This window comes from Quercus lobata, chromosome 6 (genome assembly GCF_001633185.2).
Source record: "Quercus lobata isolate SW786 chromosome 6, ValleyOak3.0 Primary Assembly, whole genome shotgun sequence".
Classification (NCBI taxonomy): Eukaryota; Viridiplantae; Streptophyta; class Magnoliopsida; order Fagales; family Fagaceae; genus Quercus; species Quercus lobata.
Window position 1 is genome coordinate 46,655,577 of NC_044909.1, and position 11,456 is coordinate 46,667,032.

Genomic DNA, 11,456 nt, shown 5'->3' on the forward strand with positions numbered 1-11,456 from the left:
CCGAACACTTCTCAGGATTCAAGGCCCAAAACTTGTTTTTACATGAAGGCAGTTTCAAGAAGGGCTTAGGGCAATGGGGCTGTTCCGTTGGGCCTGGGCCCAGGGCCCATATGGGTCTTGGGATCTCGGTGCCGTACATATATAATACCGAAAAAGTTTGATTTTTGATTAACCTTGTAGAATTTTTTTCACATATGCTTACGAGTTAAGAGGCCACACAATTTAAATGCCATTATGTTTATATATATATATATATATATATATATGGTTGGGTTCAAGTTACACTTGGTGTAACTTTAAGCAATGTTATACCACTCAATATTTTTTAATTGGATTCGAATATTGACAAATCCACCGTTAAACTACATTATCTTCGTATATTCTCTATGCTTGCAAAATTTTAAGGTGATCAAAGATTAATAGTTATGTTATCAATTAATTGTTAAAATTCAAGTTTTTGTCATCAATCATAGAAGAGGCAATCTAAAGTGGATCCAATGTTTCTCTAATCTCTCTTGTTTATTTCCTATTTAGTACATGGACATAACATTGTAAGGTGAAATCATTTACCCTTTTAGAAGTATATATCTTTGTGTTAATTTAGAAATCAATATCCTTCTACCTACTCATGATGAATTGAAGTTTTACCATGTACTAACTTTGAATATGCAATGCAAATCCAGCGGTCTTTGGGATTAGAAAAGGAACAAGTGAAGGTTGTGACACTTTCTACTACATGGGTAATTGCAATTAGCACAAAACTCTAGAGTGTGCAGGTAGGTTATTATCTAGTCGTTAAGAAAATAGGTGTCATGACATTCAAAGAATTGAAAAACTATCATTCATTAAAGGGTTTTACTAACGTATTTTCTTAGAGCATTCACACCAAATATGTGATAAATGCTAAAATCCTATTTTAGCAACAAAATTACCTAAAACCCATTTTTTTCGTGGGTGCCAAATCTTAAAATTTTTTAGTAACTTGCTACAGTAAGGTTCTATTACTAACACCTTATTGTAGCAAGTTGCTACTATTTTATTTCTCTCTCTCTCTCTCTCTCTCTCTCTCTCTCTCTCTCTCTCTCTTGTTGGGCTTTGTGGAGCCTAGTTTTGTTTGTAACCCATTGTGAATTCTGTGCCCAGGATGTAGAAAACGCAATTTTGTGATTAAGGTTTGTTTTTCTCGTGTTTCTTAGAATGAGAGAAAAAATTGTAGCCGCATTTTGTATTTTCCCCTGATAATAGTGAAATCTCTGCAATTCCGTGGACGTAGGTAAATTGCCGAACCACGTAAATATTATCTTGTGCGTGTGATTATTTTCTTTGGCGTGTGTTTTCTCTATTTTTTTTTTTTGTTTCTAACAGGTTGGGAATTCGGGTTAATTCCCTACATCTCTCTCTCTCTCTCTGTCTCCTCTCTCTTTAACTTTCTCTTTGCCTCTCCGTATCCCTTTCTCTCTACCTCTCGAGTTGTGGGTCTTTGCTGTGGCTGGGTTGCGATGGTTTTTCGTGGATTATGGGTCTTTGCGATGGTTCGTGGATTGTGGGTTGATTTCGATGTGGATGGGTTGCAGTGGGTTTGTGATTTGATATCGATAAGTTTTAATTTTGGTGGGTTTTGATTGATTTCGATGGGTTTTAAATTCTATGGGTTTTTTTTTTTCTTTTTTTTTTTTCGGTGGTTGGGTTCATGGTTTGATTAGGGTGGCTTTGGATGCTAGTTGTGGGTGTGGGTTGATCGGGGTAGCTGAGAGATTGGTGTGGGTTGATTGATTCGGTGGTGGGGTTCTAATTTGCAAGTTGTGGGTGGCGATGATGGTGGTTTTGGGTGATTAATTTTTTTTTGGATGTGGTGGGTTGCAATTTTTTGTGATTATGGTGGTAGAGGGTGTGACAGTGGCTAAGGTGCAATTGCTGTGGCTAAGGGGGTGCTGGTTGTAGCCAGATGTGGTGTGTTTTTTTTTTCCCTGAATTCTGGATGTGGGTATTGTATATTGTTGTGGGATATATTATTTTATTGATTTTTTTATATTATCTTAATGTGTTTTATGTTAAAATAGAATATTTGATGCTGGGTGTATTGTAAAATGAGTTGTGAAAATAGATAAAATAGATTTTTGAAATGCTAAATGCTAAATTTTTTGAGATCCTTGATGTGAATGCTCTCAGGGCATATGTTAGTAAATCATTTTAGGAAATTTTTTATCAAAAATTGAAAAACCTATCAAACTTTTGTGATAGCTTTTAGCTTTTTCAATTTCCCATAAATTTTTTCCTAAAATGGATTATTAATGTATGTCCTAACGTAAGGGCGATGCTATAATATATTCAAGAGGTTCAAATAAACCGTTGAATTCAAAAAAAAAAAAAAATCATATATAAAATTTTTTTTTTTGGTTAGTTTAATACTTTTATTTTTCCTTAAAAATATTTTTGCACACCCTAACTTAAATTTTGTACAACCTTATTACAAGTATTTCCAACTCGTTTGGTTTGCTGTGATGTGCTTTTAATGGGAGATGTGATATTAAAGTTTTTAGTTTATTTTATTTTTTTTAACATTACCATAATTTAAAATTACAAAATATATTACATTATTTTTATCTCATCACCTTCTTAAACAATGTAATATTGTATTCTTATATTGTGATTAAATTAATATAAGATTACAATAACATAATATTATAGTGTAATATTACATCATGAAGAACCAAATATTATAGTGTAATATTACATCATGAAGAACCAAATGCCCCCTAAAAGTAAAGTGTAAGTGTCTATGAATATTGATCAAAGATTAGCATATACGTAATATTGTAAACCCTTTAAGTCATTTTGTTGATTAAAGTAGACTACTGAGTGATTCTAAAAGTAATAAACAAATGAAATTGAGAAGCCACTATGACTATGAGCCCCTTGCATATTGCATGACGAAATATCATAACAAAACCTATAACTGAGAGAATTAAGGAATGATATGTTGTCTTATAAAAAATAGTTGAGGGAATCAAACAAAGAGGTTTCCGTATATTTACTTGTATTTAAGGAGCTCTGACTTCCTTTGTTTGAAACTGAGAACTACCCCTACGATAGTCCAACTCTCTGGTTCTCTTAAACCCTATTAATCCATTCAGTTTTAAATTCTCTTTGAATGGCTCAAAAAAGCAAGATTTTGATAATTGGAGGGACTGAAAAATACATTGTGGAGGAAAGTGCGAAAGCTGGGCACCCCACTTTTGCATTGGTCAGAGAAAACACAGCTTCTAATCCTGAAAAGTCTAAACTCATTGGGAGCTTCAAGAGCTTTGGAGTGACACTTCTCCATGTATGTACAAACTCTAGTTCTCCACATCGTGGGTGTGTTGTTAATGCTTTGGATTAGTATATTGATCTTGGAAGTTGTGATTGTTTCACAGGGAGACATATATCATCATGAAAGCTTGGATTAAGGCAATCAAGCAAGTTGATGGAGTGATCTCTGCACTTGGATCGCCAGAACAGATAGCTGATCAAGTGAAGATTGTTGCTGCCATCAAAGAAGCTGTGGAAATATCAAGGCAAGGCACATATCTTTCTTAAATCTTTTTAATATTTTTCCAACTTTATTTTCCCTCTTTTGTAAAGTTGCTTATTTAGTATTTAACAACCTTTGGCCTATCAAATCGTCCTTTAAATTTAATCTCTTTACTTTCAAAATTGTTTCAAAAAGATACTTATCACCATAAAATAAATGAAAATTGTAGATGTGATAAATGGAATTCATGTCACGTCATAGGCCCAACATCCTCAAAGTGACCTCAGTTTCATTAATTCATTTATTATTTCAGCAATTTACTCCTACCAGATGATGGTAATGACTTTTTTGAAACATGCTAAAGCAAAAAAACAAAAGTTGATGACCAAATATGCAATTTAACTTCTTCTATTAGCTGTTTGGCTTGTAATTGTTGAACTACATGAGAAATCAAGAAACTTACATTATATACAATGAAATATTGGTGGGTTTCAGAGGTTCTTCCTGTCCGAGTTTGGAGTTGATGTGGATCGTGCCAAGGCAGTTGATCCAATTGAACATCATCTCAGGGTGAAGGCTAGCATCCGAAGATCCATTGAGGCTGAAGGAGTTCCTTATACCTACCTTGTGTCCAATGGCTTTGCTGGGTACTTTTTGCCCAACTACAGAATTGCACTTACTGGTGGCACTGGCAGTTTCAACTTTGGAATTGCACTAACAGGTGGCACTGGCAGTTTCACAGCTCCTCCTAGGGACAAAGTTGAAATAATTGGAGATGGAAACACCAAAGGTATTAATATAAATTCAATCATCTTTCTCTTTAAATTTTTCAAGACTTTCTCATTTGCTTATGTACGTGTGTGCGTGCATGCACCTTTTACCAGATATAAGTAAACTTTTCAAGACTTTCTCATTTGCTTATGTATGTGCGTGCGTGTGTGCACCTTTCACTAGATATAAGTCAACTAGATCAACTACTTTGGTTCAAGATGACCAAGGAATTGTTATTTTCTATGTTAACAGTAATTTTTTCCAAAGAAGAGGATATTGCGACTTATAAAAGCAGTGGACGATCCAAGAACCTTGAACAAGGTCCTTCATAATAGACCCCCTGCAAATATTTTTTTTCCTTCAATGAGATTGTTTCCCTATGGGAGAAGAAGATTGGCAAGACCCTTGAAAAAACTTATCTTTTGGAGGATCAACTTCTAAAGAAAATCCAATGTTAGTAAGCACAATTTCATCTGTTGATTTCTAGTGTTTGTGTCATACCCCAAACCCAAAAAGGTCCAAAGCGTGAGAAGAACCATTAAGAGCAAGAACTAGGAGTTTTTTTTTTTTCCTAAATACATGATAAGAATAAATAACCATACTAAAATCTCCATATTACAAGTCAGAGCTCTATAACACATTTACAAACAATAACTCAAATCATGTGCTTCCAAATAATACATGAATATATTTCAAAGCTTCAAATGGATAACACAAAATCACAATCCCTTCTAGAATACACAACCTCAACATTGAAGCTAGGCCTAACACGCCTAAGGCTAACAAACCCCAAGTACCCAACCTCCAATAGAATTAATTATGACCTTGTTAAACTTTGCAAGATTGAGTCATCAACCATTTATAACCCAAGTCTCCCAATTTTAATATAGGACTCCAATCACCACCAACAAATTAAGCTCCATGCCCGACATGTAGCTAATTTTTCTGTAAAACTATTGGAGATTGGAATGAGCTAAAGACCAGTAAGTAACATAATTAATGGGGGTGAGGAAAATGCAAGTCTCATGATAAAGGGCATTTTACAAAACATGTTATACTTTGGGAATTTCAATGAAAATCCAATAAATTCATTTTCATTAGTAAAATAACAAGAATGATTAAAACCATGCAGCACAAAGCTTTCTTAAAATATCTCAACATGAAACTACATACTATATACTGTGAGCTATCAAAACACTATTTTGAAACTTGAAAATCCAACCAAAGGCCACATGACAACGCCGTCACAAAGACAGAACTCAACTGCCGTCACAAAGATGGAACTCATGGCCGACACATAGCTGGAACTAATCTGTTGTCACAAAGACGAAACTTAACGCCGTCACAAGAACGGAACTCATATGCCGTCACAAAGACGGAACTGATTTGCCGTCACAAAGACGAAACTCATATGCCATCACAAGGACAGGTGCTAAGATACCAATGTCACACAGAATATAGTATCTAGCTAGGTAATCGTCGGGTAATCACACGTCACAGCACAAGGGTAAAACATAAAGAGCTCACAAATTACATGAATTCAAAACACAATTCATTTCCAAGTAGTTTCACAAAACCTTTTAATATCCAAAGATATTTACAAGCTTCTCAAAGCCTTCAAACTCATTTCTTGTCAAGAAGATTTTGTATCAACTCTCCCAATTATCAAAGCATCTTTAAATTTTGCGAATAATGCAATAAATCCATAAAATCTATTCTCAAGAATTTAATCAAAGATGCTTTTCTTTCCCATGCCAAATATTCATGCATTTCCCCATATGCAATATTAAACATGATGCATTTTTCATAAATAGTCATATACATTAAGGTTACAACACAATAGTTTTTAGAAAGATATAGTTCCACAAATAATTTTCCAAAATGTGTTTAACTCAAAAACAACGTTTATGCAACATGGTTATTTTCCAAAAATTCCCATTAAAAAGCTACTTACCTCGAAAGGGCAACCAATTTTACCTCAACTGGGTACCACCACCTAAGCAAGCAATCCAATTACTGGGTCCATTGCCGAGAATCTCAAAACCTAGAAACACAATGATCAAGTCTATCAATAACAAGGCCTATCACAAAGTACTTTCAAACTTGTCTCCATAAATCGAAAATGGTCCCCCAAAATCAAATCAAGGGCCTAAAGCCTAACTTGACTATCCCAAGGCACCTATTCCCAACGGACATTGAACAAGCATACAAGTGATCCAAAGGACCATAACACAATCAAAGAATTTTAATACATTACTACAAGAGATTAAACCAAACCATTATAAAAATTAACTAAGTAAAACACATGTTGAAGAAAACACAAGAATGTACAAGCCAACCCACTCAATGAAGGTTTCAAGTAAATTCCACAAAATCCCAACATACTCGTCATACTTTCAGATTCACTACACAGCAGGTCAGCTCTTTTGTAAAAATTGTTTGGTCCATGAAAAGTTATCCAATCAACTTAAAATTAAATAGGGATAAGCTCTTATATGTGTAATACGTACCATCAAAAATTCGGTTCAAAATTTTTTTTCTATAATTTATAAAAAATCACATAGTGCAGCTTACTCAAATCTGTCAGAGACAGATTTAGAGTCTCAAAAGAAAAATACTATAATTTTAACACTATGCCAAAAGCTTTGAGACTTGGTTAAACCTTAGAGCTACATGTGTTAGCACATATAAACAACTAGGATTACAACCCATAATCTCATATAACAATCATCACAACACAAGTCAAGAAATTCAATCGCATAACTCATATAGGCAATTTATCAAACACTTGGCATGCAACAAGCATAATGTACATATCAATTAAACAATTTCATAGTCAATACCATCAACTATCACATATGTCAAAATCTATCCCAAAATGCAAGGAATTCACTTTTAAAAATAAATCCCAATCCTCAACATAATTCAAAAACCCATATGATTTTACAAGAAACCCAACTCACATGATTGCCAAACAAAACATCCAATTCATCTCGTTAAATTAATAACCTCCAAATAAAGTCTTAAATGTCCCAACAACTTAATAAAACAACCCCTAAAACAAAACCCACAACATCAAAAAGCAATACAAACAAAATAGGATAAATACCCATAGTAAAAACGTTTTACCAAATCATCTCATTAAAGCAAAAACCCACTAATGAACTGAAATTTTCGGATTTAAACAAAACACTTGCTACCCAAATTCTCATAATCCTCTAATCTTCTATTACTCACCAAACCCATCAAGGATATACCATAAACATCATAAAATAACAAAACCCAAAGGATTTCATAGAAGAAATTGAGAGAAAACTTAGATTTTTACCTTGGGTCTCTTGCACTTCAAAATCTCTCGGAGTTTTGGCTACTAGGAGAATCAATGGAGACATAATCCTCCCTAACAAAGAGATTTCGACTAGAGAGGGGAAAGAAATGATGAAGGAGATGGGAGCTTTGGGGTTCGGTCATCATTGGCGAAGAAGAAGAGTGAATAAGAGATAGGAGGAGAGATCAGCCGTGAGAATGAAGAGAGGATGGGAGAGATTACGGACCACTCATAACAAATATCTTATTGACAATTTTACAAAAATGCCCTCACTGAAAATATACACATTATTTAAAGAAAAACTTGGGGTGTTACAGTTTGCTTATGGATCTAAATTGGTTTGGATCATGTATCTCCTCCTTCCTTAGACGTGTGAGTTTTTTTGATCTAATTTGTTAAGACACACTTTATTACCCCATTTGCAATTTGGATAATTAATTAATTATTAGGGAAATTTTTATTTTTATTTTTATTTTTTTTGCATCTTAATTATTAGGGAAATTGAATTATATTCTTTCATTTCTTAGTACTGTTAGTCAAACCAGCTAACTGTTAACACCAAAGATCCACATATTAGAAACAATAATAAAAACATTTAAGTAGAAGCAGTGATTATGTACACATTAGTTGTATTTGACTATTTTTCTGGACGACTGACTTCATTTCATCAATATTTAGTGCATAACTTGTTTGGTTTCTTATTGAAAATTTTGGTTGGCATAAATATAATAAAAAAGAAATAATCGTCCTATTGATTCGAGCAGTTCCATGTATTAGCCAGAGAATGTTGACAGTTTCATAGATGGTTGGGCTATCTGATTCTTATTTTTGCTTTTTTGCAGAGTCTTCCAGTCCTTTAAACCTCTTCCTATCCATTGCCCATGCTATATTTGTGAAGAGAAATCTTACAAACTCAGGTTAAGGCTTCTTTTGGTTTGGAGGCTTTAGAGCTTTATCCAGAGGTGAAATACACCACTGCGGATGAAGACTTGGATCAATTTGTCTAAAACTTGGAACATTCCTTTGTGGCAATGTGTTTACTATCTTACAATCTATAATAAAAATATAGGGAAATATCTATTGCACACACTCACTTACACACACAGTGTAGTGTGTGAAATAGACATTGCTCAAAAATAAAATTTATGTTGTGTATGTGGCATTTGTTACTTGTTAGGTATGGCCTTGTTTGTGTCATGTAAACCCTTGGATTGGGTCTTTAGTTTGTAACTTTGTTTCCCGGTGAATATTAGTCAAATTGTGCTTCTTGTAATGAAAATTTAAAAAATCCTTGTTATGAGGTTCTTTGTTGTAGAACATGTGAAGTACTCGGAGTCTCAAATCGGATACTCTTTTGCTTTCGCTAATGGAGGGCCATAAAAAATTCATCCGAACCTGATGTTAGCTAACAATTTGTGCATCGTGGGACTTGTGGTTATGACCTGTGCATCAATTAAAGTAAATATTTAGAGCCAGCCAAGTATTGCAAAATAAGGTCTTTTAATAGGCTAGCAGTTTGCTTACTATGATAAAAGGATTTTTTTTTTTTTGCTCAATTGATATCTTTTAAAATTTTGTAAAATTACACTCTGCAATCAAACATGAACTTCTCTTAAATTTAATAATTAAAAAAAAACATTTATAAGCTTATTTTATTGATTTACAAAAACCCAAAAAAAAAAAAAAATCCAATCATATTCTTTGGAGATTTGGTTACATTTGTTGGTGTGTGTTAAAAACGGGAAATTATTATGTACTCTCGGAGTACCATAAATGAGTACTCCCTCCTCTCACATGAATGGTGGGTCTCATTAATTAAATTCATGGTGGGACCCACCATTCATGTGAGAGGAGGGAGTATGCATTTATGGTACTCCGGGAGTATCTAATAATTTTCCGTTAAAAACACTAGACCTTTTGTTTTCACACTAGAATAATTGAACTTATGGGAAAGTATTATAATGGTGTGTTAAACAAGTCATTGACTTGTTCAAATAATAATAAATAATAAGTTAGCTTATAAGTAAAGTTAATCTCCAATTGTCTGAGCTAAATTGTCATAAACAGTTACAAAAGTCAAAAGCACAAAAATGGCAAGAAAAGAGAAAAATAAAAGGCTCAAAGTAAAATTGATTTAGATTCACATGCGCAATAGGACAAGCGACAAGGCACGTACTTAAGGCCCATGTTTATACAAAATCCCATATTTTCAGATATCAAAATAGGATCACAATAATTTATAAACTAAACAATGGTCAATGTGGGACTCACAACAAAACCCAAGTCTTGCTGTCTTGGAGAACACAACCACACCAACACACGTGAGGTGGTGATCCGGTGGAACTTCAGCCATATAAGAAGATAATACAATATACAAGAACCCATTGCTAAGCCTTGTCCAACACTGTCACAATTTAAAAGTGTGGCTAGATGAGATCATAAATTGTATTGTATAATATCTTTAAAATGATTTTATATAAAAATTTAAGAACAATGTTTATTACGCACACTTTTCTAACAATCTTGGGTTCGGAAATGGTTTCCCCAAGATTAAAGGCCGAGTTTAATATGTCCTTGAGCTTGGCATAGAACTCATCGAATGACTCATCCTCCTCCATATTAATCTCTTCAAAGCTCGTGGTAAGCCTCTGAAACTTTGAATCCTTAACAGCTTAATTTCCTTCATAGGTTGTCTGGAGAATGGTTCAAGCTTCCTTCGTAGTTTTAGTAGATGATATCTTCTTGAACTCCTCATTCATAACCACACTGAATAACGCATTCAATGTTCTACTGTTGAAGTTAGCCGCTTTGATCTTTGCATCATCCCAATTAGCCGACACTTCTTTTGGCTTGGTCTAGCCTATCTCCACAGCTTGCCACACTTTTTCATCTAATGACTGCAAGAAAACTCTCATGTGTACTTTCCAGTATGCATAGTTAGTGCCATCAAATAAATGAGATATAATTAAGGATTGTCCTCTATCCATGACAATAGGGGTCAATGGATCACACAACAAAGAATAACCCTAATCAAAGTGTGCCCACTCTGATACTACTTGATAGACCAAGAATGCATTAACCCCTTGTGATGAATTAACCAATTAATTAGCCAAGTTAATTAATTAATTCAATTAGCATGCAATAAGCGTGGTAGTACAAACAAATCACCAACTAAGTTAAAGTACAGTGGAAAATAAATTGACACGGTGATTTGTTTACGAATGGGGAAAACCTACACGGCAAAAACCCCACTAGGTGATTTTAAGTCACCACTCCCGAGATTTCACTATTATCACAACAAGCGGTTACAAGTAAAGGAATCTAAGTACCTTATACCATCTTACAATTGAACCCTTACCCCAATACTTAATTGGACTTATTCTGTAGTGACAATCTCTTCTTTCAATGTATGGCTCCCAGTACGTGACTAACCAATTCGATGTGCAAATCCCAATACACGGCTTACTTACCAACTTGAGAAAGATATTGGCTACAAAGTTCTTCAGTTCATCACACGATGAAGATCACGAAGCTCCTTGGTCACAAAATCTTATGGTGTACAAACACAGCAGCTTGTTGAAGAGAAAGATGAATTAGGGCATATGTCTCCGGTTCACAATATGCTTGTGAAAAACTTTTGCATTGAGTTGCATCAGCTGTGACGGCCCTTAAAACAATCCTTATATATGTTTAGGATTGTGAGAAAAGAAAGTCCAAACATCTATACACGGATTGGATTGAATTCAGATTTGAAAAACTGGATTTTATAAACCTCGATAGATACCCTATATGTTGAGCAACTGTTGAGCATCAGGCTGAAACAGCTTCTTAAACCTCGATAGA

At 34.2% G+C, this 11,456-nt stretch overlaps 1 pseudogene; it reads left to right on the forward strand.

Annotated features, from left to right (window-relative positions):
• Positions 1–3,151: 3,151 nt before the first annotated feature.
• On the forward strand, positions 3,152–8,756 carry LOC115950379 (annotated as a pseudogene).
• Positions 8,757–11,456: the final 2,700 nt, after the last annotated feature.